At 40.2% G+C, this 25,834-nt stretch overlaps 1 pseudogene; it reads left to right on the top strand.

Moving 5' to 3' along the window:
* Nucleotides 1-14,451, top strand: part of LOC116625019 — a 37,572-nt pseudogene extending 23,121 nt beyond the window's left edge.
* The last annotated feature ends 11,383 nt before the right edge of the window (nt 14,452-25,834 follow it).

The following is a 25,834-nucleotide window of genomic DNA, read 5'->3' as shown; positions in this document are numbered from 1 at the left end:
TCACAAGCCTTACACACATTCACTTATCCCTACAATAACTCTGCAAGGTTGGTCTTATTCTACCCACTTTGAGATGAAGAAATTTTTTTAATAGAAAAGTAATTAAAAACAAGACTAATTCACAAGAAATAACAAATGTTAGCAGCCAAGCAGAATGTGTAATGATGGTAGTGGGTCCACATTTGTTCCATCTCACAGGGAAATTCCCAACTATTCTGATCCATCTAGGCTAGGACACCATGGTTTTCTTTCCCACTTCCTGTTTTGACAAGTTGACTGTATGGTGGCAGAATATGCCACCCCCAAATACGTCACTCTGGCATAAAGATTATTTTGAGTTAAAGGCAAATGAGAGGAAGTAGATGTAAGAAAAGCTCTCTGCCCTCTCCTATTTGCCTAAAAGAAGGACATAAACTTACAAAGGACCTGTCTCCTCCAAGAGAACAAGAAGTTAAGAGTTAATCACAGAGACGGCTTTAGACCCTTATCAGCCTGGAGATGGCACCAGAGCAAACTACATCATGAACCTTGATAGAACTAGCGTTATCTACCATTAGTTTCCCATTTATCTGCATTCCCACAATTTGCTGCCATGAAAATTCAAAAGTCCTTTTTCTTTGTCTTGTCACTTTTCTAAAAATATATTGTTCCTTTGCTAAGAGGCTATATAAGCCCAAGTTCTAACCAAACCTTTGAGTTACTCACCTCTGAGTGCTCCCATATGTAAGCATGATGCACATGTTAATAAACTTCTATTTGTTTTTCTTTTTTTTATATCAGACATGTTTTAATCAGAGAGGTAAAAGAAAGTCTTCTCATTTGAATTAAATAAACTATTCAACTGCTAGATGACTTTTACTGGCTTAAATTTTACATATTTTGTGTTTTGTTCATTAAAAAAACAAGGATTTATAGGGGCACCTGGTTGGCTCAGTTGGTTAAGTGTCAGACTCTTGATTTTGGCTCAGGTCATGCTCTCAGGGTGGTGAGATCGAACCTCACCTCCAGCTCCGTGCTGGACCTGGAGCCTGCCTAAGATTCTCTCTCTCCCTCTGCACCCCCCCCATGCTCTCTCTCTCTCTCTCTCTCTCAAAAAAAAAAAAAAAAAAAAAAAACAAGGACTTATTTAAAGTTTTAAAATGTGCTAATATGAGGCTGTACTAGCGTGTGCAAATATTTAATATACAACTATAATATTTTCTTCAAATGTTCTGTATACATACTTGATAGCAATCCAACCCACCACAACCAACCGTTACGATATGCATGGCCACCTTGACCTGGTCTCATGGAGCCTTTCCTGGTAAAGCACAAAAGACCCTTTTTTTTTTTTTTTCCCAAACTGAAACTCCCTTCAGTGAAAATGCTGGAGCTCACAGCCAATCCCAGCACAGCCAATCCCAGACTAATGTAAAAGTCATATTTTCCATGCCCCTGGACCATTTCATTTGTTACTGAAAAAGTTCTTGTGGATCACAAAACAGAGAAACCACTAGTGCTGGAGGCAGGATTAGTCAGTCTTTGAATATATAAGTTTAATATGGTCTCTCTTATGAAAAAAGCCTGGAAGAGGTTAGAGATGAATTATTCACTCTCATTTCCTCATAAATAATGCTCTGTATTCTCATTTAAAATTTTAAACCCTGGCAGAGTAGCTCTGGCCCCAGTTGGAGGCCAATCATGCAGCTGCCCCTCTGCTATATGGCCCTGGTCACTTCCACTCACAGGCCCATACGGGCCACATGGGCTTCCCCCTCTTGAGCTTGGGTGGCTAGTGCCTTTGTCCCTGTGCAGTAAGAGGTGAGAGCATCCAGGCCCACAGCTATGCTCTCCACCTCCTCCATGGGAAAGTGATGGGGGAAACCTACCCCAGAAGACCTGCAACCCCCACTGCCACCAGGACCAAGGGCTGCCCACAAGCTATTTTTCTCTTATTAATGTGTCTTTCATCTACCCAATTTATAGGGCCTCAGCCAGAGAACCTAGGAGAGTAGTAGGAAAAAATATTTTCTCTCCCCTGCAAGTATTCCACCTTTGTCCAGGGCACAAATAAAGGCCCAGTACTTTTAGATGGTGGGTTTTCCATGGGCAGTAACCATTTGTTCCTGAGAGCAAGTGGTTCCTGAGGGCAAATGGATCTCAAACTAATTATGGTGCTGACTCCCTCTATATCCTGGTCCTTCCTTCACTTCCCTGGCTCCATTTGGGCAAGTCTGTCCCTCCACACCTTCCTTTCACAGCCCCGTTGCCCTTCCTCTGTCCTTCTCACAGCCTCAGCCCCAAACTTATGAGGTGTTTATAAGTAAGCATCTGAAAATGCTTGCATTGGTGTTTGATTAAAGTCTGGGGATTCCCCGGAGTTCAAGTGAAGGTAAAACACAGAAAGAAGGGGAAATACACAGAAATCAGATTAATATTCAAGCTAACTCTGCCATATGTGCTATAGCCTAAAGAGGCAATTGGAGTTCAGAGGAGGCACAGCTAATTTAAATGTAGGATATGTGCCAAGGCCAGAGCTGGTTTGAGATGGAAAAGAGGCTTTAGAGAGGAAAAAGAAGTTTACACATTTGAGAACTGAATGGGATCCTAGAGATCTTGGAGTCTGTTCTCCTGCCACCCCCACGCCTTAATCTTAGCAGAGAGCCATATAAGCCAAGATCCAGCTTGGACCACGTGGAGCCCTGTGAGAGACAGACCTACCAGAGAACATCATTAATGTCAAGAAACAGTGGGAGAACAGGAGGACACAGAGAAACATAATCTGTGAATAATGAGCTTCCTCTGACAAGCAGAGCGAGTATTACAATTTTATTAAGTACATAATTCCTGCCCATTAAAAAGTCCATTGTCTTGATGACCTGGGAGACACTAGGGGAACAGATTGTTCTTTAAAATGTACTATTTGCTTGAACAGCCAATATTAATTGTTTCTTCCCACTCACAAGTACATTAAACCCAGTGGGATTTAAATTGCTTTCTCTTAGTGAGGAAGCTTCCTCTTGGTTTTAAATTATACGTCTTTGCTTGGACATTATATCCTTAGGCCACTAGCAAACTACTGAGAAGACTATTATTCCACCATAATATACTCTCATTCAAATATGTAAAAATACTTTGAGTTCTGGGGAAAAATAGCCATGTACAAATAAACTCTAAGTGTAGAATTAAGTGAGGTCAGTAAACCATTCTTAGTTGAGTACGAGAGCTGGCAAACTAGATCCCTGAGGCCAAATCTGTGTGCCACTTGTTTTTGTAAATAAAGTTGCATTGGAACACAGCCACACCCAATCATTTATGTATTATCAACTTTCCTGCTATAATGGCAGACTTGAGAAGTTGTGAAAGAGACTGGATGGAGTGCAAAGTGTAAAATATTTACTATCTGGCCATCTACCAAGAGTTTGCCAACTCCGGGTTAGTCTTAGTTCTGTTACTGCAAAATGTGATTCAGAATACATCCCAATCTTACCTAGTTCCCTCTATCTAATAAACATTTATTGAGCAACCTACTATTTGGTAGACACCGAAGTAGACGCTAGGAGGGGGCGAGAAGGGGGGAAGTACAAAGATGAATAAGACAAGACTCCTGCCAAGCAAGGGGTAATATGAGTAATTTCAAGGTGTGTTCAATACAGAGATAAAAGTGTGCTCTGACGCTATGAAGCCAAAATAGGAGAACTTACCGGAAACTGGAGAAGGCGTTCTGGAGACATCAGGCTGCAGCCAAGTGACAAAGAACGAGTAGCAGCTAGCCGATGGGAAGGGCTAAAAGGAAACCGGAGGACTTAAGAGCCTGTGCTGGCTGTCCAAAGCCAACATTTGGCTCTTCCTTTTTGCATTTCTGCTGTAACAATCTTTGTGGAGATAATGCACACACCAGGCCAGGAGACAGGGAACGTTACAGAGTTCCCATAGTTCACTTCACAAGGACTTGCAATTTAAAGACTGAAGGAAACAATTAAAAGCTTTACTGTTAACCCTGTGTCAAATGAAGTCTTTGTCTCCATGAAATTCTAGTCATGCTTTTTAAAGCCACTTAGAACTTACTGATTAATAATTCTACTTGTAAAAAATATAAACATATTTTTTTAACATGTAAAAATCTGGGGAATCGCCACTATGCAACAGGTGATGAAATAAAGCTTTTTTGGTCTCATTTTTGGCTGCACCCCCAAAACCAATTCAATGAGTTCAATAACCCCCGAGAAAAAATTCTATGTAAACTTGTCTGGATGGTGTGAATTGAAGAGAACAGAAAAGGTCTGTATCTTCTCCACCAGCTCCCGTCCTGCCTTCAATTGCAGCCCTTTGAGGCACTCCTGTAGGTTAGCACAGCTAATTTCCAAAGGCCATGTACTGTTTAGGAGTGCACATCTGATACCTGAAAGGTATCACACTTTAATGTCTTTCCTTTTACTGAGAACCTAGTGGGAATTATTTTTTCTGACTACTTACTAAAAAGTAAAACCTAAGGGCCTAGGACAAAAGACCACAAATCTTGTCAGGGTTTAGGAGAGCAGGAAATATCCTGAGCATAAGACACTGCACTGGAAGATTTAAATGAATTGTATGTTTAAAAAAAAAGAGGGCCGGAGGGATGCCTGGGTGGCTCAGTTGGTTAAGTGTTGGACTCTTGATTTTTGGCTCAGGTCATGATCTCAGGGTCATGGGATTGAGCCCTGTGTGGGGCTCTGTGCTCAGGACGGAGTCTGCTTGCAAGATTCTCTCCCTCTGCCCCTCGACCCCCCACTACCCTCCACCCCGTGCGCATGAGTGCATACACACACATACACACACACACACACAAGCGCACCCACTCTCTCTCTCAAATAAATAAATCTTTAAAAAAAAAAAAAAGACCAGAGAACAAATAGGAAGTATAAAGATTGAGCACTGGGGCACCTGGGTGGCTCAGTTGGTTGAGCGACTGCCTTCGGCTCAGGTCATGATCCTGGAGTCCCGGGATCGAGTCCCACAACGGGCTCCCTGCTCAGCAGGGAGTCTGCTTCTCCCCCTGACCCTTGCTCCCCTCTCATGCTCTCTCTCTCTATCTCATTCTCTCTCTCAAATAAATAAATAAAATCTTTAAAAAAAAAAAAAAAAGATTGAGGACTTGTTTTTCCATATGTAGGATCTGTGAATGTGTGTCTGGTTTGTGTATTTGTGTTTCTATGTTTGGCAGGGGTAGGGGTTTCAGAGGGAAGAAAGTCGGGATAGTACCAAAAAGAGGAAAGAACAGGTGGGCAGAGGTTATCAGAGATAAACTTTCCCACATTCCAATTTTGCTTAGCCATTTTTTAAAATCATCTTAATTCTATAGGTAAAGTGTAATATGCAAAACCTGGTGAAGGTCTTTCCACATACTAGTATACACAATGTCAACTATTTGGAGGTGATTTGTGGTCAACAGGAGATGAATATTGGTATTTTTCCATTTTGAGCATCATCCCTGAGGTCTTTTTTAGTGTATTTATATTCCTTGCTTTTTATAAATCTTGTGCGTCCAAATTTTGAGATTGCTTCCACCAGATGCCAATTAATTCTCTCAGTTCAGTGAGGTTATCATGGTACACTCTATCTCAAGCCCTAAAGGGAAGCATTAGAACATCTGTGCATGATTCTCTAAGGGGTGACTCAAAACTTACCTATACCACCTCCCTGCAGCTTCTATACAGTAGGAGTAAGAAGATTATTAAGGATACATTTATATGTTAGTCTTGCCTCCCAACGGAGAGTGGGAGGAGGGCTTCTCTCCTTTTCTCAAGCTGTCTTAACTCAGGCTGCTGTAACAAAAATATCATAGACTGGGTGGTTTAAACAACAGACATTGATTTCTCACAGCTTTGGAGGCTGTGAAGTCCAAGATCAAGTTGCCAGCCAGTTCAGCTCCTGATGAGAGCTTTCTTCCTGGGTTTGTTATCACAAGCAAGTTCTCGCCTGTCTCTTCTTATAAGGGCTCCATCCCCACGATGTAATCACCTCCCAAAGGTCCTATCTCCTAATACCATCACACTGGGGTTTGGGGCTTCAACATATGAATCTGGGGGAAGGCACATTTAGTACATAGCACATGCCAAATGGTTCTTCAAAAGAACCACTATAGGGACTGGCACACCTGTGGGCTGAACTTTCGAGTACCTGCAAACAAGATCTGTGAGACAAATATGCAGGAAAGGAGAGCTGACAGAGGGCTTAAAAGAGGATTGCTTTCCACTTTGGTCCCTAATACGTCCAGCCTGTTCAAAAATTGATTCTTTGTCTAAAGCATAATTATCAAGTAATGAAACTGGTTTTCCTATGTGGTCTATAATCCAATCTTGAACAAAGGCCCAATGAAAGGATGATGTTTTAAGAAACACAATTAGTATTACATTTAAAATAAGGAAAGAGCTCACAGGGGGCTTCTTAGCAGACCACTCGTGCTAGTTCATGATCTCCAATCTTCCCTGGTGGTGCTGGCATGTAGGCAGTGTATACACCTAAAAATTGGGTCCTTTGGGGCACCTGGGTGGCTCAGTTGTTAAGCGTCTGCCTTCGGCTCAGGTCATGATCCCAGGGTCCTGGGATGGAGCCCCGCATCAGGCTCCCTGCTTGGCGGGAAGTCTGCTTCGCCCTCTCCCACTCCCCCTGCTTGTGTTCCCTCTCTCGCTGTGTGTCTCTCTCTGTCAGATAAATAAACAAAATCTTTTAAAAAATAAATAAATAAATAAATAAAATAAAAGTTGGGTCCTTTACTTAGCTTAGTCTCAAATTTCAAATGCCAGTCAGAAAAGGATAAATCAAAGGACTTGATAAAGTCACTCAGAATTAATAGAAATAGGGGCGCCCGGGTGGCTCAGCAGTTAAGCTGTCCAACTCTTGGTTTTAGCTCAGGTCATGATCTCATGGGTCATGAGACTGAGCCCTGCCTCAGTCTCCACCCTCAGCACGGAGTCTACTTGAAGACTCTCTCCCTCTGCCCCTTCTTGGACTTGCACACACATGAGCGCACTCTCACTCTCTCTAAAATAAATAAATAAATCTTTTTTTAAAAAAACATAATATAAATAAAAAGAGAAAATGGCAAACCTACAGCATCAGCAGTGATTTCTCTTCACTGTGCTCAGGTTTTCCTTGGTCCTTTTTTTGTATACCAGTCAAACCCTCCCCATAGACTACAGATGTGAGGGTTATCTTGGACTTTATGTCAAGCATTTCTATCACTTGGACAACATTGTCTAGTGGACCACTTAATGTCATTATTTTCAAGAAAATATCTCTAAGCAATGGCATTGCAAAATATTATAAAATTTGTTCTCATCTGAGGTACAAAATGGTTTTTTTCTAAATCTGTGACCTAGAAAATAACATTAAGAAATAAAAATATTGCTGTAAACTTTAAATTCACAATGGAAAGAAAATATTCCTAGAACTGAATTGTCTACACAATAGTCACTGACCACTGTAACTACTTGTTTTTTTTAATTAATTTATTTATTTTAGAGAGAGAGAGTGTGTGTGCATGGGGGGCTGACAGAGGAAGAAGGAGAGAGAATCCAAGTAGACTCCCCACTGACTGAAGAGACCCATGAGGGGCTGGATCTCACAACCCTGAGATCATGACCTGAACTGAAATTAAGAGTCTGAACATATTTGAAGTTTAACCAACTGAGCCACCCAAGTGCCCCCCACTGTAGCTCTTTAAATTTAAATCAAAGTAAAAATAAATAAATATTCAGCTTCTCCACCCTATTAGCCATGTTTCAAGTGTTCAAGAGCTACATGTGGCTATGGCTACCATTTTGGACCACGTAAATATGGAGCACTGTCATCATTACAGAAAGCAATATTGGACAACGCTATTCTAGAGTTTAGAGCCAATCATTTTTGACACTGACAAAACAACTCCTGTTTTCTCTGCATGACTAAATTCTTAATATTTTAATCCTCAGTGAATTTGAACTTTTGTAAAGTATGAAGGTATGTGATATCAGAGGCTTGTAAGAACAAATTATTATTCCTCATTTTAGAGACAGACCTAATTCCCTTAATAACTTTATTTTAAAACAGCCTTATTAGGGTCAAAGGATAGGCAAAAATCCAGAGTTGCAACACTTTTTCCTAGAAGCTTAATGTCTTTCAGATTTCTTGCAAACCATAATAATTCAGCACTGGGGAATTTAAAATGTTAAGTTAGTGACCTCATACATTTAGCTGGTTCTCTGAGGCTTTCATGGTTTCTCTGCTAAACACGGAATGCACTTCTTTGTATCACATTCTTTTCCCATATTTGCAATTCTCACTTCCTTTTTACATGATACGTGTTTTAAAATATTAAGGCTACTCTATTCACTGACATGAATAGATATGTGTGCAAGGGTTGAAGAAAAGAGAACTTTCCGGAACATTTTTGGAATTCTGTTATCTTACAGGCTAATAAACTTAGAGACCTGGTATTTGCTTAGAACAAGGACTATTATGAGTTTTGAATGTTTTAGATTTCACTATACAGCTCTTCTTCCCCACAAAAGAACAAATGAGTAAATCTTTGTCAGAATTTAAATTTTCCTCTCACTGCTTCCTCTGGAAATACTTGGAGGACGGGGTCATCAAAACCTACATTCATTGTCTAATGAAAACGTAGTCAAATCTCAGATATTTTAGCTAAGGTCTAGCCCAAATATGTTATTTAATCTGCCTTCAGTGGAAAAAAAAAACTGATATTTAACCTATAGATTCTCATTGTTATTTTATTTTATTTTATTTATTTTTTTGAGGGAGAGAGAGAGTGTGTGTGCCCAGAGCAGGAGGGGCAGAGAAGAGGGAGAAAGAAACTCAAGCAGACTGCACTGAGCAGGGAGCCTGACGCTGGGCTCATCCCAGGATCCTGAGAACATGACCTGAGCTGAAATCAAGAGTCGGCCACTTAATTGACTGAACCGCCCAGGCGCCCCTTGTATAATGTTTATTGTGGCTACCACTGCATGGTTCTGACAGTCAGACATCTGAAAATAAATTATTGTGATAAAGAATGTTATTTTTAATATATGCAGAATTTATATTTTTAACTCTTAGGAACTTTTTTAAATGGAAGGAGATCATTAACACACTCCCCACCCTTTCCTACAATTAAAGAAAGACTTAGAGAGACCGACTTTAGAAAACTAATTAATAGTGTTCCACAATTTAGGGAATGTTATTAATTTTCAAAAGTTTACTATGATCCTCATAGAATTTTCCCAGACCCAGCCATAATGTTGGTATAAAACAAACCACATAGGATATTGGAATTCAGAGAAGGGTAAGAGAAACAAAAGTTTGCATAAAAATAATGGCAAAGATTTTGAATTTCCGGAAAGGGAAGCATCCCAAGGAATTCTGGATGGAGTAGGCAGTGAGAAAAGGAAATAACAGGGGAAAATGCTGTAATCAGTGCTTTTCAGACTTAAAAATGCATGGGAATCACACCTCACCCAAATGAAGCTTTTGATGAAATAAATCTAGATTAGGGCCTGAGACTCTGCATTTCTAAAAGGCTCCCAGGTTTTGAGTAATAAAGCCACGGTAGATTCAACTACTAACATCAGGACATAACTCACATTTACACTGATGCTTTGTTGTCTAAGATTGGCCCTCAAATAGTTCCCCTCATTTGATCATAAATGAATGAAATCGAACTCTGTGAAATATCTGGTCTTGTACATCAACTCAATCTTCTACACCTGTCCCTCCCAAGCTGGATAGCATTAGATATGCCAGTAGTACAAACGTTCCAGGCTCAAAGAAGTTTGGAAAATGTTGAGTCAAACACAGATAAGTTTCTCTACTGTAAGACTCTCAGAGCCTTTAACACATTGTACATTATGAATCTTCAAGAGAGAGAATTGACCACACATAATGCTTTCTTCCTAAACTATTAATACTTCCTGGAGAAACTTGTCTACAAGGTGAATAATGATGTATTGACAAGTTCTGAAGTCTCAGTGATTCTTAAGTTCATAGATACTACTTCGGTCAGTGTAACTGGTGACCTATACTTAAGGGAAAGAGTTTTCAAAGATGGTCAAGGCAACAGGTCAGAAATTATGATGACCTTTATACGAGTCAATCAGACGGAGCTAAACAGAGAATACTAGTGTAGAAAACACTGGAAAGAGCATGATGCTGAGAATGTACAGAAGGCATGTTATAGAAGTAAGATGTTTGAAAACCACCCTTTCATATGGCACAGCATAGCTGTACCCTCTAAAGAAATGATAGTGGCAAACAGGACAGACTAGTCCTCTGTGTACTGAACAGAAACAGAATGGCTCATCATAAGTAAGAGCAGAAGTGCCCCACCCAGAGACACAGTTTAAAGAGAAGTTTTCCAGTCATGCCATACAGTGCCTTGTGATCACTGCCTTTGCATGCAAGGAGCAAGAGGAAATGTTTTCCAGCATAAGATCTGTGAAGACTCATCTCCTCTCTGTCTGCCATAACAACTGGGAGAGATCTTCTAACTGTATAAAATATGTGAAACCCAAAGCTTCAAGAAATACTTCTCTGACATCTCTTTAAACTGGTTATGTTGAAATAAATAGTAGATTGAAGTTTTGCCTAGAGCAAAGAAGCTTCAACCAAACTGACTTTCTCTTTTACACAAATGTAGAATTGGATGATTCCCAACTTCAGGAGGAAGTAACAAATATACTCTTATGATAAGTGAATTGCCCTGATATCAAAGATCCTTCTCATGAACCTGGGATGTCATGGTTCTCAAAATGTAATTATATCCGAATCACCTGGAGAGCTTATTAAAACAGATTCTTGGGACCCACCCTGGAGTTTCTGATTCAGTTGGACTGGGATGGAGCCTGAGGATTTGCATTTCTAACAAGTTTTCAGGTGATGCCCCCACTGGCGGCCCAAGATCCACACTTTAAAGAACACTGCTGGAATGGAAGGAGTCTTAGTGATCACTTGGGCCATTCCCTTTCCCTCACAGATGAAGAGTCTGGGTCACATAAAAGAAATTATCTCCAAAGGTGGGGTCATAAACAGCCCCCTTGACCACATGTCTGTGTGCCATTCCTGTGCCCTCCACTCCTGCGTCAGGAAAAACTGTGAAAGACTTTGATGGGGGTCAAAAAAGATGACCACGTGTCCTGTCCATCTACCCTTCTTTTTTTTTTTTTTCCAAGCCAAACTGTATGTCCATCTACCCTTCTAATGCATCTTTGCTTTCACTGTCTTTCAGCTATTTTACAACTCTGAAAGTGGTAGAAAACTGATCATAATGCAAATGATTGTTTTCTGAAGAAATGCGAGTGAATTGGGATCTGCAAAATACAATTGGTTGTTGGGCTGTCAGTACTAACCAAATATACATCATACGTAAACCTAGACAGTATTCTCAAATGCCTGTGTATGCATGTGTGTTCTTTCAATACCCTCTTGAATTTGTAACAACTTGTAATGAGTTAAATAAATGAGTTAAATAAAATCTTTGGCATGTGCTTATTTAATATTTGTATTGATTTGAGTATCATGATTTTACCTTTAAAAAAAATTGTCTTTTAACCTCCTAAAAAAAAGAAAAGGAAAGAGTGCTTTTTGAATGGCAGAATAAGGACTTACAAAAATCTGCAGTAAAACTCGGGCAAATGTCAAAATTAATTTTTCCATATTCTGGACATTAACTAAAGAATTACAAAATTCCAAATCGTGTTTATCAAGAAAAATGGCTGAATCTTGGTAAGAACCACCTTCCCCTCCCCAGCTTCATGGTAGCCTTGAGGACCAAAAACTGTGATAGCCATGCAAACCAGCAGTCTAACTGAAGAGGGTAGGATGGGTTTGGAACTTCCCAAAATCCCCATAATTGTCAACATTTGACCAGCTTATGGCAAGTTTATTGAAAATCCCCATTCTCAAGACATGTCTATATTTGACCTGACTCAGAACATGCTCTGTACCAACATCCTTGATTCTAGGGAATTTGAAAGAAAAAAAAAAAATCAGTGACAATTGTTTTAACATTGCAGCTGCCTGAGATGATGTTACTAAATGGGGCTAATCAAAACACCTAAAAAGAACAGGGGAAGGCAAAGTCTGTAAGGGACTTTGAAAAGCTCACAGGCTTTCTTGGAAATCTAGAAGAACATGTGCAGGGCTGTGTGCATACACAGAAAAGACTTAAGAAGGTCCTAATCTCTCATCTCTAGCTTGCCTTGAGGCTCTGCACAAGCTAAGGCCAGCAAGATCACTGAAGATATAGGCCAACACACAAAGGCTGGGAAAGTTATTGGTTCAAAGCATTTATGGAAATCTCTGTCTAATCATTAGCTGACCACTAAGCTAACCAGGCAGAGACTTCAATGGCCACATATCACAAATAACACAGGATTTACAGAAAGAGTGCTGGAAAGTCACTAAACAAATGAATAAACAAACAGCAACAATACAACAAAAACAAAAGACAGCAACAACAACAAACCCTGGGGAAAGCATCTGTTTTCCAGAGTTGCCACAGTATATTGTTTAGAGCAGAAAAATATGAGACACACAAAGAAACAGGAATGTATAGCCCAGGCAAAAGAAAACAACCAGTCAATTATCCCTAACAAAGTCCAGACTTTGGACTTCTTAAACAAAGAGTTTAAATTACCTGATGAACTAAAGGAAACTATATTTAAAGAATTAAAGGAAAGTATGAGAATAATTCAAAACACAATCAAGAAAACAATTCCATTTACAAAAGAAAAAAATTAGAAATAAATTTTTTAAAACACAAGATTTATATACTGCAAATCTACAAAATGTCAGTGAAAGAAATTAAAGAATACCTAAATAAATGGAAAAACATCCCATATTCATGGATCAGAAGGCACTATTATTGTTAAGATGGCAATATTCCACAAATTGGTCTATTCATTCAACCCAATCCCCCTCAAAGTGCCAGCTGTTATTTTTTTGCAGAATTTGACAGGTTGATCTTAAAATTTATATGGAAACACAATATCCAAAGCAGTCTTCAAAAAGATTAAGGAACTTGTAGGATTTTTTTTTCCCCCTGAGAGAATGCAAGCATGCACAAGCCAGAGGAGGTGGGGAGGTGGGGGGGGCAGGGACAGAGGGTGAGGGAGAGAGAGAATCTTTTTTTAATTATTATTATGTTATGTTAGTCACTATACAGTATATCATTAGTTTTTGATGTAGTGTTCCACAATTCATTGTTTGCGTATAACACCCAGTGCTCCATGCAGTACATGCCCTCCTTAATACCCATCACCAGGCTAACCCCTCCCTCTCCCCCCTCCCCTCTAAAACCCTCAGTTTGTTTCTCAGAGTCCATAGTCTCTCATGGTTCATCTCTCCCTCCAATTTCCCCCCCTTCATTTTTCCCTTCCTTCTCCTAATGTCCTCCATGCTATTCCTTATGTTCCACAAATAAGTGAAACCATATGATAATTGACTTTCTCTGCTTCACTTATTTCACTTAGCATAATCTCCTCCAGTCCCATCCATGTTGTTGTAAAAGTTGGGTATTCATCCTTTCTGATGGCTGAGTAATATTCCATTGTATATATGGACCACATCTTCTTTATCCATTCATCTGTTGAAGGGCATCTCAGCTCTTTCCAGTTTGGCTATTGCAGACATTGTTGCTATGAACATTGGGGTGCATATGGCCCTTCTTTTCACTACATCTGTGTCTTTGGGGTAAATACCCAATAGTGCAATTGCTGGATCATAGGGTAGCTCTATTTTTAATTTTCTGAGGAACCTCCACACTGTTTTCCAATGTGACTGTACCAACTTGCATTCCCACCAACAGTGTAAGAGGGTTCCCCTTTCTCCACAACTGGAGAGAGAGAATCTTAAGCAGACTCCAGGTCCAGTGCAGAGCCCAACACAGGGCTCCATCTCATAACCTTGAGATCATGCCTGAACCAAAATTAAGAGTCAGATGCTTAACTGACTGAGCCACCCAGGCACCCCAAACTTGTAGGATTTAGACTTCCCAGTTTCAAAATTATTTATTACAAAGCTACAGTAATAAAGTCATAAAGACAATTATGTACTGGTATAATTCAATGGATAAACAATAATCTTTTCACTCTCTTGGGTCCTTGCTTCTAAGATAACCAAGAAAAGAAGGAATAATGGCCATGCCAGAAAGGGCTCTGGCCAAGTGCAGCCTGTTTGCTGCACCAACTCTGCCTGTTGTGTGCCCAAGGGTAAGGCCATTAAGAAGTTCATTATTCATAACATAGTAGAGGCCACTGCCTTCAGAGACATTTCCATAGCAAGTGTCTTTGATGCCTATATGCTTCCTAAGCTGTGTATGAATCTACATCACTGTGTGAACTGTGCCATTCACACAAGGTAGTCAGGAATTGCTCTCATGAAGCATGGAAGGACCAAACACCCCCACTCTGATTTAGACCCAAAGGTGCTACCCCACAACTTCCATCAAAGCCCATGTAAGGAGCTAAGTCCTTAAGGACTAAAGAAAAACTGTTCTTTAGTTAGACAAAAAATAAAATGAAGAACCAGCTTTAAACACACACACATACACAACAACAATAATCTTTTCAACAAATAGTGTTGGAACAACTGATGCAAAAGAATAAAATTGAACCCCCTACCTCACACCATATATAAAATTAACTATATGGTTTACAAATATTACCTCCCATTCTGCAAGCTGTCTTTTCATTTCATTGAACATGTCCCTGGTAATCAAACTGGAAAGCCAAATGTGTCTTCCCCACAGAAACAATACTATATATATGTCAGCCACGTGGGGGTGGGATATGCTTGGGTGAGCTAATCTAGGAGCAATTTTAGAGGATGTGTAAGAAATGGCAACTGCATTCCCACTTCCAAACAACTAGCTTATAAGCAAATTTAGATCAGACCCATTCTTCTGCTCTTTGAAGATTTTTTTATGTGGGTCCTTTCTAATGTTGTTTTTAATCAAATCAATGCTGCATTCCTACAGAAAACTCCTGAACATATGTTCTGAAATTTTACCTCCTGTCACCCAGAGTAGATAGGAAGACAGAGCAGGGGTTTTCCTGAATGTGTGGCAATCGTAATGACTCGTGCTACTTCCTTATTCTAACCCTCTCTATGAGTGGGGTGGAGAAAGCTCACAGTCAGTCCTGGGGGAAACCATCTTTACTGCGAGCGTGTCCTTGGTGTAGTGATTGCTTTTTGTTTTCCTTTTGCCACAATGCAAAATGAGGAAATAAAAATGCAGAGCAAGACAGAGTTTAGAACCGTAACTATAGGACAACAAAAAAGAGTCATCCGTAAAATAAATGCAACATATATTAAAATGAGTTCCTGAGTGTATGCTATCGAGAAAGTCAAACTCAGCATATTTCTTTGTACAGTCAGGTACTAAATGACTCTTTAATCATATAAAGTCAATAAAGAGAACAGAGGTGAAGAAGAAGAGGAGGATGAGTGCAAAGAGGGGGGTAAGTGTGAACATCATTTTCCAACGTGGGTAGTCCAGATAGTATCTCAGTTACCCAAACGCTGTTGTTTTGTAATTTCATTGCATTACTCTTTCAGATGTTTTCTCTCTGAATGGCTAGAAGTCAACAGTTCCAGACTCCAAATCTGTCTGTTAAAGCAAAGCACTCAAGTCCTTTCCAATTCACTCATAAAAAGAGGAATAATTAGGGTTTTATACCTTAAGAGATTTCTCGAAGCATTGCACAGAGATTAAGCAACAGCAATTATGTAAAGCTATTCATAACTTAAAACTGAGGGGGAAAGAAGCCAAGTCGTTGAGGAAACCAGAGCCAAAAACGGATTGCTATTTAGTTCACTGAACCATGCTGCTTTTGAAATACTATAATTCAGATCATTCAATAAAACTTGTTTGGCTAAAGTTTCCTTTTCTTTATTAAAAAAGAAGGACTTAGAGAAAAGAAAGCATGAAACGTTATTCCATAAAATAGGTATAATTATACCCCACTGTATGTGGTGGTATGAAAAATAAATTTAAAAATTTATAGGTAAAAGACCTAACACAGTGTCTGGCACATGTTAAGGAATCAGTAAGACTTGGCTGCCATAGTTTTTATTATTATTGCTGGTATTAGCATGCCTATTATTATGGAGGTCGATCTGTGAGTGACAGGGAGGTTGCTGCCAGTTAGAGAACTGGTCTAAATCATTCAGAATGCTTATATTGTATTTCACGGACATGTACAGAAAACAGAATAATATTTCAGTTTTTGCATCAACATATAATTAGTTAGTGCCAGATCCTTGAAAGAATCCTTAATTTTTATGCTATTGTTCAAAATGAATTTCAGTGCCAAATTCCTATGTGTGAGTCTTGGACCCCAACAACTAATTTATTCACTAGTTAATTTCTAAATCTTGAGTTATTTATCATTATAAAGATGTCAAATGCCCCAAAAGCACCCTTTTTAAAAAAGATTTTATTTATTTATTTGAGAGAGAGAGCACAAGCACAGGGTTGGGGAGGGGGAGGAAGAAGCAGACTCCCCTCTGAGCAGGGACCCTGACATGGGGCTCAATCCCAGGACCCCGGAATCATGACCTGAGCCTAAGGCAGCCACTTAACCGACTGAGCCACCCCAAAAGCACCCTTTAAAGAAAGACTACATGAGAAAAAAGGGGGCAGACTTTGAAATTTTCTAAGCATCATCTAGCTCATCCATCTGGGTTATCTATGCTTTTGTTTGCCTCCAATGAGGACATTTCACAACCTTTTAGATACAGAAATTAACTTGTGGAAAATTTATTGTAATGCAAACAATTCCTGTCCATAAAAATGCAAATTGTATTCCTGTGGCTATTGACCAGTTTTACCAGTTTTGCATGTATTTGAGAATTCATGTCACATTCTTTATCTGACTATAAACGTGTGGTTCTCTTTTAAACAGGCTACAACATCTGTTGGTCCCTCATTAATTCCTGAGTTAACTAAAATCTTTGATACATGTTTATTTTATATTGTATGGAAGTCATAATTTTATCTTCATTTAAAATCTCTCCTTCAGTAAGCATAAGCATCAAGTTTATATGACTTCCTGAGGAACACATCTGAAATTCAAGCACAGAACCTTCCCCGCGAATGTTCCAGTCAAGGCCAGAATTAGCCCTTTTTCCTGTCACTTCTGGATAGTCATTGTCAGAAAGTCAGTCAGTCAAAGATGGCTGTCGAAGCTTAACAAGTGAAGAATAGTGTCCTGGGCATTTTTAAATAGCTTTTTCTATATAGGAAAAGCCTGCAAAGTTTCTAAGGCAATGAGTTGCCTTAGCATTGTTGTTCAACAACAATGAGTTGTTGAGGGAAAGTAGGTAAGTATTAACCCCAGGGAAGTAAGATCCCTCGAGAGGGCTTCCTGGAAAGAAAATTTGGAAGCCAGATTTGGGCTCAAAGAGGATTCAGCTCACAAGAACGTATTCAAAGCTAACACTCTTTGAGGTTTTAAACTAAAGTTTGGTTAATGTCTTATGAGAAAGCAAAGCATTGAGAAGCATTTTGTTTTCCTATTTTATCATTATAGTTGTTTAAAATACAGGAATAGAGGGGCACCGGCTAGCTCAGTTGGAAGGGTGTGCGACTCTTGATCTTGGGGTCATGAGTTCAAGTCCCACACTGGGTGTAGAGATTACTTAAATAAATAAACTTTAAAAATAAAATAAAATGTAGGAATAGAACCATTTAGATTCTAGAAAGTATGTTGCTAAAATTTCGGGGCTTTCTGCTTACTTTAATCTTACATAATTACAGAATTAAATATTCTACAACTCTAATACCATTCCACTTATGTAAGTAAAGTTTTATATAATTGAAATAATTATGTGGGAGGAATTTAGTCAACCCAACTATGTAACCATTCACGTAGGTTATAGAATTATAAAGACATTTAAAACATATTTCTATGTGAATGTGTAGTGTTTCTAACAAAAGTGGTATCAAACTATAACCATATAAGTAGCTGAAGATTATAAATAATGACCATTTAACGAATATGACTAATTATATTAGTGGGTGTATAATAAAAAAAGAAGCAAGTATGAGAATTTAAGTATGTGTCATCAAAGTGGAACATTTAATAAAAGATTACAAAAACCTAATGAGAGCTTTTTAGAATTAATACAATATGTTTTTAAACTAAGAATACTTCTTTTATTGTGAGTATTCTCCACACATTGCCTATTATTAATCAGATTAGAAGATGTGAAAATTTTGTCAATCACTACTCAAGCATCACCTCCCCTACAAAGCCGTTCTTGATGCCCATAGGACAGAATTAGATGTTCTTTCCTTTCTGCTCCCACACGGTGTATGCCATAAGGCTCAATAATTGTTATTTATCCATGGGTCTATATCTATAGGTGTAATATAATGGAAATAATATAGCTGTTAGAGTGAAAGCAGATTTGAATTCCAAAATAACTAAATTGCTACTTGAGTGATCATAGATGAGCAAATAAACATGAACTTCAACAAGAGGCGCATAACAACCATTATAGTATTATTGTATATGCTTATATACACAGTAGTGTTATAATGTTATTGCATATGTTTATATATGTACAATAGCACTACAGTAGTGTTGTGATTAAGACTAAGGGAAACTGGGGGCACCTGGGTGGCTCAGTTGGTTGGGCGTCTGCCTTCGGCTCGGGTCGTGGTCTCAGGGTCCTGGGATCGAGCCCTGCGTCGGGCTCCCTGCTCAGCGGGAAGCCTGCTTCTCCCTCTCCTACTCCCCCCGCTTGTGTTCCCTCTCTCGCTGTCTCTCTCTGTCAAATAAATAAAAAAAAAAAGACTAAGAGAAATTGTCAGGGCACCTGGCTGGCTCGGTCCATGGAACATGCAACTCTTGATCACAGGTTGGTGAGTTCGAGCCCCCCACTGGGTGTAGAGATTACTTAAAAAAATAAAATCTTAAAAAAAAAAAGACCACGGGAAATTGTATATGTTGCCACCTGGAGCATAGTAGGTGCTCAGTATGGGTGATATAAACATTTCCACCTCTCACCTACATGTTAAGTAAGCTATTTTATCAATTTCATTATATATTTGCCATATAATGCTAACTAAATGTTGCAAGAGAAAAGTGGAAAAGACAAAATTATAAATGCCTTCGAAGTTGTTAGTATTTCCCATCTTGTTTTGGTAAGTCATTGTCAATATTCACTTTCTCCTCGACTTGGCTAGGGATGCTGTTTTGACACCAGTGTTTGAAAAAAACACAAATGATTGAGCAATTTTTGACCCTCGCAAAATGTCCCTGGTGCTTCTTCTTCATTATTAAGTAGAAAGACTAATGTCCAGTGCTGCTCAACTGGGTAAAGATGAAATGTTGGCCCAGGCAGAAAGATTCTGCCCTGCCTGTTCGCGAAGTCTAGCCGAGGTGAAGGGGCGCAGGTGCTGGGGGTGCTGAGGCTCGGACCCATGCGGAGTCCCCAGACCTGGTCCAACCATCTAGCTGGATTTCTCCCCTCCCATTTCACACCTTCTCACACTGCTCAAACCAGATGGCAGCCAGTCTCTGAAGCCGACTTTCCACCTGAGATGTCTCCTGCCTCAGTTGCATTTCTTCCACGTTTCGGCTTGCATCCTTTGCAACTCAACTCAGTTCCCATTTTGCCTAGAAAATCTCTTCTGAATCGTCTTTCTCTTAGATCCCTATATCGCCTCTAAAAGACAGAGGTAATATCATCCCTTATAGGCCATGTTCCTCTCTTTTAAGGTTGATAAATTACAGGAGGCCAAGTTAAACCTTTATTTTAATAAACAGTGCATAACTATCAGCATTAGTATGCCCCCAATATTCCATGAGATGTATATGGACTCTTAGTTGTTTATCCGAAATTCAAATTTAACTGGGCACCCTGTATTTTTACTGACTAAATCTGGCACTCCTGCTCTCCTGTCTTGTACTACAGTACTGCATTATTTCACTTGTCTTGTGTCACACCATGAGTCACAGCTGTGACCAGGCGCTCAGAGACCAGGCAGAGTGTCCAATTGCTTTGTCTCACCCCCACATCTACCTCACTCTTCCTGCTGCTCCATCACCAAATGCCCAGCACGGTGCCTTACGGGCCATTGAGAGAGCAGGAGTAGGGCCCTCATGCATTCTTTCATTCTTTCAGGTAGCAAATACCCATTCAACTCCTACGCAGTGCCAGGCACTGAAGGATATTCTGGAGATGCAACTTTAAACAAGACACAACCCTTGTCATAAAGGAGCTTCCAGCTCCTTCAGGAAAGCAGATGTGGCAGAAAGCAATCTCAATCAGTACGATAAGTTCTGAAATACGGTGAGTTGAGAACACGGGAGGAAGGCACAAAACCCAGTCTTCAGGGGTCAGAGGTATCTTCTGGGAGGAGAAACAGCTAGGTGAAGACCGAATAATTAACAGGCGTGAACCAGGTAGTGGCAGAGAGAGAAGGCATTCCAGGTTCAGGCAGAGAGAAGAGCATGAACAAAGCCCTAAGGTAAGAAAGACCCTGACATTCATGCTTAACTATTTAATCAAATCTGGCTTTTAGTTCAAGCTTATTTGACCCATGGATGCCACTGTCTTTTAAGCCTCAAGCTTCTTAATAGTTTTTTTCTCAAGGAATTCAGTGATGACAGCTCTTTTTCCTCTCTTATCACCTGAGTCTTCTCCAAGCTCCAGGCTGGTTTCTCTCTCCTTGGTGTAATCTGAGCATCTTCAAGAATGTAGAGATGGGGAGCACCTGGGTGGCTCAGTCGGTTAAGCATCTGCCTTTGGCTCAGATCATGATCCCAGGGTCCTGGGATTGAGCAGGGAGTCTGCTTCTCCTTCTCCCTCTGCCCCTCTCCCCTGCTCATACTCTCTCTCAAATAAATAAATAAAATATTTTTTAAAATGTAGAGCTGACCATGACCAGCCAATCCGGGCTCACCTCACACATTTCACCCCTCCAGCCTTCCTCTCTCTGCTCCCTCCAACATTCTTTCCGATCTTCCCCTCAGCTTACTCCTTCCAACTCTGTTGCCCCGTGGCGATGGATGCCTGGACCCACAGCTACTCTCTCATCCACTTTGAGTGGTTCACCCTCATTCTGTACGTCCTACCTCACCCAGCCTAGTCCATACAGCAGCGGTGATGACCCTCACTCAGTTCCAGTCCTAAAAGGGCAATCACAACAGAAAATAAAGTCATGTCCCTGGCAAGAGAGCTAACAAGTGAAAGAAGGAAGTTTGTAGGTAAAACCCACTTAAATAAAGCTGCTTCTTCACCAGTATTCTTTGTATTAATCAGCTTTTTTGGTTATTTTCTCCTCCCTGGCTTGTGCTTCGTACTCAGTAAACTGTTGATTTAGGAATTTACCTTTTGTTCTAATTAACTCTTCAGTTATGGCCATGTGGTAGAACTGAACAAATGGGATGAACAGTAGCTAGCTTTCTGTACCACGTGTGAAGCCAGGAATTTTAAGTGCTGTACAGAGTTTGTGACAACAGGGTATCCGTGATGGTGAACTTTATGTGACAATTTGCAGGGTCCCCAGGAGATCCAGATATTTGGTCAAACATTAGCTTGGGCGCTTCTATAGGGGTGTTTTGGGATGAGATTAACTGTTAAAGTGATAGACCAAATAAAGCAGATTGCCCTTTCCAATGTGGTGGGCCTCACACTGCACCAAGGGCTTGAATGGAACTAGAAAGGTGGACCCTCTCCCAAGTAAAAGGGAATTCTTCCTGCTTGAAAACCAGCTCCTCCTAGGTCTCCAACGGGCCTGCCTTCAGACAGGAACCACACCACTGGCTCTCCTGGTTCTCAGGCCTTCAGACTCAGACTGGAAATATATTACCAGCTCTCCTGAGTCTCCAGCTTACTGCCTCACCCTGGAGATTTGGAAATTTGCCTGCCTTCATAATTGCACGAGCCCGTTCCTTGTACTGGTTTTTGTTTCTCTGGAGAGCCCTGACAAATACAGTAGCACAGGTCTGAAGCTATTTGGATTAGAATATGTGCCTTTGATTTGCCTTATAAATCTTTCATGATCCAGGTATATCCCATCTCCCTGGGAAATTAGTTCACTTTTCATTACGTGTGGATGATGTGATTCTTATAGGTCATTTTTCCATGTTAAATGTCAAGGGCCTTTGACAAATACTGCTAGTTTATTTGGCAGGAATCAATCCCCTTCATACACACAGCCCCACGAATGTTCTCCATGTGTGTATACATGACCAGGAAGCAGCTCAGAATACTGCCTCCTATTAGAGGCAGTCAGGAGACAGGGAAATGTCTGTGAGTCCTGATATTCAGGAAAGGCGGAAAAAATCTAAAACCAATTAATGTTTTCTCTTTAGACCCTCTCATTTCCTGTAACGTTATACAAAGTAAAGAATTGGGAAGAAAGAGAAGATTCAAGGCTGTGGAGGGAGGGGATAAAGTGGGAGCTTTGTGGAGCCTTCAAGGACATCAAAGTGATAATCATGCAATGCTAAGAGCGGCTGGCTTCATAGATGTGCCACCTGGGCGGTTGCCCAGGATCCACACTCAGAAGGGCCCTGCGTTGGCTCTAAATGCTCCACCATCAGCGTCTTAAGGTTCTTAATTTTTTAACCAAAGGGCCCCAAATTTTCCTTTCACACTTGGTCCTACAAATTATGCAATTAGTCCTGATGCTACATAAAGCTTTCAGTTTGGTAACCAATTACAAATTAAAAGTAAGTATTTATTCAACTTTCCACCTATTGATTATTCTGATGGCCTTATACTAGAATCCAAGAATAATAGCAAACCAAACAGATCTCATACCCCCATGCCCTTCCTACGGCTGGAAAGAAGAGGAGGCAAGAAATGACTTTGAGCAACAACCATCAGGAGTTGTGTACAATTGATCTTTGTGCAAAGCTTGAGAAGAGATGCGTGTTCTTATTAGCAGTTCTTACAAGATCTTGGAGAACTGCTCTGAAAAATCAAGCACTAGACCTCTAATAATGGGGTAACATCTGCACCCAGCCAGTGAAGTGGCTTTATAATCTCTAACCTATGACCCAGCAATTACACTACTAGGTATTTATCCAAAGGATAGCAACATAGTGATTCAAAGGGGGCACATGCACCCCAGTGTTTATAGCAGCAATGTCCACAATAGCCAAACTATGGAAAGAGCCCAGATATCCACTGATGTGTGTGTGTGTGTGTGTGTGTGTGTGTGTGTGTGTGTGGGTGGGTGGTGGAATATTACTCAGCCATCAAAAAGAATGAAAGGGTGCCATTTGCAATGATGTGGATAGAACTAGAAGGTATTATGCTAAGTGAAATAAGTCAGTCAGAGAAAGACAAATGCTCTATGATTTCACCCATATGTGGAATTTAAGAAACAAAACTGATGAAAATAGGGGAAGGGAAGGAAAAATAAAATAAGATGAAAATTGAGAGGGAGGCAAACCATAAGGGACTCTGAACTCTAGGAAACAAGCTGAGGGTTGCTGGAGGGGAGGTGGGTAGGGGGATGGGGTAACTGGGTGATGGGCATTAAGGAGGGCATGTGATGTAATGAGCACTGGGTGCTGTATGCTACTCATGAATCACTAAATTCTACCCCTGAAACGAATAAAAAAAAAAAAATCCCCAATCTAGGAACTGAATAATTTGTCACCATTGTCAAAACCTTTTGTCATCCATCCTTCACCCTTGACAGTTACCTGGTGTAAGAAAAAGAAAATGCCAAGAAGCTGGAGGTATATTACTCGCTCTACAAAAGTAATCGCCCTTACTTCCACTTCAGGCATTAAAACAGACCAAATACCCTATTTCCATGTTTTATACACATATATTCATATCAATACAAATGTGCATCACTGCACAAACAGACAGAGCTTTCTATTTAACATACTTTGGATAGATATTTTAAAAATGAAGGAATGTGGATATGATTAATATTTTCCAAGAACTTTCAGCTGGTAGGACAGAGGAAGACATTGCTGCCCAAACTGATAAATGGAGAGCCTGGCCTGCTGATATGGCCGTGCTCTTGGGTCAGCTCCCCAAATAGAAGACTGCACTCCCATCACTGCTGACTCACACGTACCCTGAAGGGTTTGAGTTTCCTTCCTGTGGCAGAATCTTCTGCTTGCACCCCCACACATTTCACTCCATATACTTGCTCTTTTTCTTCCATACTAATTTCCAGATGATAGGATTGTATTGGTCAGCATTCCCCAGACAAAGTGAACCAACAGGAGATATATAGAGAGGGGGATTTATTATATGGAATTGGCTCATGTGACTATGGAGGTTGACAAGTCCCCAGATTTGTCTTCTGTAAGCTAGAGTCCCAGGAAAGCCAGTGGTACAATTCTCATCTGATTGCCAGCAGGCTTGAAAGCCAGAAAGAGCCAATGTTTCTTTCCTGGTCTAAAGGCAGGAAAGAGTCAACATCCTAACTCAAGGCAGGCAGGCAGGAGAAGGAGTTACTCAGAACCTTTATGTTCTATTCAACTGATCGGATGAAGTCTTCCCACATCAGGGAGGACAATCTGCTTTACTCAGTTTACTAATTTAAAAGTAAATCTCATGCAAAAACATTCTCACAGACACACCCAGAATAATGTCTGAGCAAATATCTGGGCACCCCATGGCCCAGAAGCATCTTGTGGCAACTTCCAAGATAGCCAGCCCACCCTGTCAGCCCCTCCTCTTCTGTGTCCCTTCCTTGATGTAGCCATCTTGAACTGTAACAATGAGCTGCTGCCATTTTGGACCATAATAATGAAGGACATCCCTCAATAACAGAAGAGAAATTTGAGGCTCTGAAGATTTTATGGAGCAGAACTTCCAAATCAACCCAGGACTCTACATCCCCAGTTTTCCACATCATAGAAGAAAAAAATCTTCCCACTGTTATTTGGTGGTGGTGGCTGGGGGTGGGGGACAAGCCAGGGTGGAATGGGCCCTTCGAAGCTGATTCTTTTTTTTTTAATCAATTAATGAATATATAGTGTATTATTAGTTTCAGAGGTAGAGTTTAGTGATTCATCAGTTGCATACAACACCCAGTGCTCATTACATCAAGTGCCCTCCTTAATGCCCATCGCCCAGTTACCCCTCCCCCACCAACCTCCCCTCCAGCAACCTTCAGTTTGTTTCCTAGAAGAGTCTCTTATGGTTTGCCTCCCTTTCTGATATAGTCTTATTTTATTTTCCCTCCCTCCCCCTATGTTCATCAGTTTTGTTTCTTAAATTCCACATATGAGTGAAATCATATGGTATTTGTCTTTCTCTGACTGGCTTATTTCACAACTGATTCTAATCCTAACTGATGCACGTCCCTTTTTCTCCCACTGCACATTACAGAATAAGATTACAGATTGGGCAACAAATTAGCTAAAATACTTAGGACTAGAAAGAAAGAAAACCACAAGACCTGTGTAGCCCACCAACTCTACAGTGAGGGTAATAATAAAACTTCATTCAGCACAGTAATCTTTTGTGCGTCTTTCACAACATTTCATTTCTTTCCAAAAAGAACCTTGTGAAGCAGAGAAAGCTGATATTTTTATCCTCATTTTTCTCTCTGAAAAATCCAGGATTGCCCTTGCTTGGATGGTAATTTGGTTTTAATTGATTGCTCATTTTTAGCTAAGCAAAACCATGCGGTATCAAGTGAAAAATCTAATATCTTATTAAAGAGAATGCTATCACTTTGCAAACATTTATGGGGAGCTTTAAAACCTCTTTATAAATGCAAATTAAGCCTTAAAGCAAGATTCTGAGATACCGGTAAAATTCTGTTTTAACATGATGGGCATCAAAATGACCGCTAAATTTAAACTGCATTTCAGGGGAAACCTCTGGTCACTGTGGAACAAAA

The sequence above is a fragment of the Phoca vitulina genome, unplaced genomic scaffold, assembly GCF_004348235.1.
Source record: "Phoca vitulina isolate PV1807 unplaced genomic scaffold, GSC_HSeal_1.0 scaffold72, whole genome shotgun sequence".
In the NCBI taxonomy this organism is placed as follows: domain Eukaryota; kingdom Metazoa; phylum Chordata; class Mammalia; order Carnivora; family Phocidae; genus Phoca; species Phoca vitulina.
This window is presented reverse-complemented; position numbering and strand designations above follow the sequence as displayed.